Consider the following 2,500-nt stretch of genomic DNA (forward strand, 5'->3'; position numbering starts at 1 on the left):
CCGGCCCTTAACTCATCCCTGGCCCAACTCATCCCATATATATATACATATGTCTTACTTATAACTGTAATCGAACAGTTTAACATGTTTTTTTCAAAAAGGCCCATAAAAGAAACACAGGAAATATGAATAAATCACACTATATTTCGGTCAATAAACATCGACCCTCTTCAGTATGTAAAGTAAAAATGAGGGATACAGTGGAGAGTGACGGTTTATATATGAAAGCAAAAGGGTGTGTTCAATTGTTCTATAGTTGTTATAATTGCTGGAAGGATTAGCCAAATTTAATTACATCCAGGTGCGTCTTCTTATTGCTGAGCCGCTCGGAGGAAGTCTTGACCTCTGATGCATGTCTGGTGGAATCAGCCATCATAAATCAATCAAACACAATGAACCTATATGGGGGCCAATGGAAAGCTGACACAGTGGACAATACTCTTCTCAACCCTATCATTAAGAAGATAATCCACGGAGACCGACCACCAGACATGCATCAGAGGTCAAGACTTCCTCCGAGCGGCTCAACAATAAGAAGACACACCTGGACGTAATTAAATTTGGCTAATCCTTCCAGCAATTATAACAACTATAGAACAATTGAACACACTCTTTTGCTTTCATATATAAACCATCACTCTCCACTGTATTCCTCATTTTTACTTTACATCCTGAAGAGGGTCGATGTTTATTGACCAAAATATAGTATGATTTATTCATATTTCCTGTGTTTCTTTTATGGGCCTTTTTGAAAAAAACATATATACATATATGATAAATTTTGCACATTTAGACGTGTTTTTCATATTCAAATAAGCCATATATATTTTTGATACATTAATGTCTGGATTCTCTTAACGACCTCGGGATCAGAGCCCCAGGCGAAATCACACAAAGACAAGAGCTTGGGTCCGGCTGGGAATCGAACCCTGGTCGGCCAGCTTGTATAGACAGTGACTAAGCCACTTGGCCACGAAGAAAGATAAAAGTCAATGGCAATTCTTCTGTACTTATACCTGTCGAATTCAGGTATTTTGTACTTAGAATTGAAATCAACCCATCTTCACCATCGTAGCTAATTGGTAGTTTGTTACTTGACATTCAATTAATGATAAATTGTGCACATTTAGACGTGTTTTTCATATTCAAATAAGCCATATATATTTTTGATACATTAATGTCTGGATTCTCTTAACGACCTCGGGATCAGAGCTCCAGGCGAAATCACAAAAAGACAAGAGCTTGGGTCCGGCCGGGAATCGAACCCTGGTCGGCAAGCTTGTATAGACAGTGACTAAGCCACTTGGCCACGAAGAAAGATAAAAGTCAATGACAATTCTTCTGTACTTATACCTGTCGAATTCAGGTATTTTGTACTTAGAATTGAAATCAACCCATCTTCACCATCGTAGCTAATTGGTAGTTTGTTACTTGGCATTCAATTAATGATAAATTTTGCACATTTAGACGTGTTTTTCATATTCAAATAAGCCATATATATTTTTGATACATTAATGTCTGGATTCTCTTAACGACCTCGGGATCAGAGCCCCAGGCGAAATCACACAAAGACAAGAGCTTGGGTCTGGCCGGGAATCGAACCCTGGTCGGCAAGCTTGTATAGACAGTGACTAAGCCACTTGGCCACGAAGAAAGATAAAAGTCAATGACAATTCTTCTGTACTTATACCTGTCGAATTCAGGTATTTTGTACTTAGAATTGAAATCAACCCATCTTCACCATCGTAGCTAATTGGTAGTTTGTTACTTGGCATTCAATTAATGATAAATTTTGCACATTTAGACGTGTTTTTCATATTCAAATAAGCCATATATATTTTTGATACATTAATGTCTGTATTCTCTTAACGACCTCGGGATCAGAGCCCCAGGCGAAATCACACAAAGACAAGAGCTTGGGTCCGGCCGGGAATCGAACCCTGGTCGCCAAGCTTGTATAGACAGTGACTAAGCCACTTGGCCACGAAGAAAGATAAAAGTCAATGACAATTCTTCTGTACTTATACCTGTCGAATTCAGGTATTTTGTACTTAGAATTGAAATAAACCCATCTTCACCATCGTAGCTAATTGGTAGTTTGTTACTTGGCATTCAATTAATGATAAATTTTGCACATTTAGACGTGTTTTTCATATTCAAATAAGCCATATATATTTTTGATACATTAATGTCTGGATTCTCTTAACGACCTCGGGATCAGAGCCCCAGGCGAAATCACACAAAGACAAGAGCTTGGGTCCGGCCGGGAATCGAACCCTGGTCGGCAAGCTTGTATAGACAGTGACTAAGCCACTTGGCCACGAAGAAAGATAAAAGTCAATGACAATTCTTCTGTACTTATGCCTGTCGAATTCAGATATTTTGTACTTAGAATTGAAATCAACCCATCTTCACCATCGTAGCTAATTGGTAGTTTGTTACTTGGCATTCAATTAATGATAAATTTTGCACATTTAGACGTGTTTTTCATATTCAAATA

The sequence above is a fragment of the Palaemon carinicauda genome, chromosome 26, assembly GCF_036898095.1.
Source record: "Palaemon carinicauda isolate YSFRI2023 chromosome 26, ASM3689809v2, whole genome shotgun sequence".
In the NCBI taxonomy this organism is placed as follows: Eukaryota; Metazoa; Arthropoda; class Malacostraca; order Decapoda; family Palaemonidae; genus Palaemon; species Palaemon carinicauda.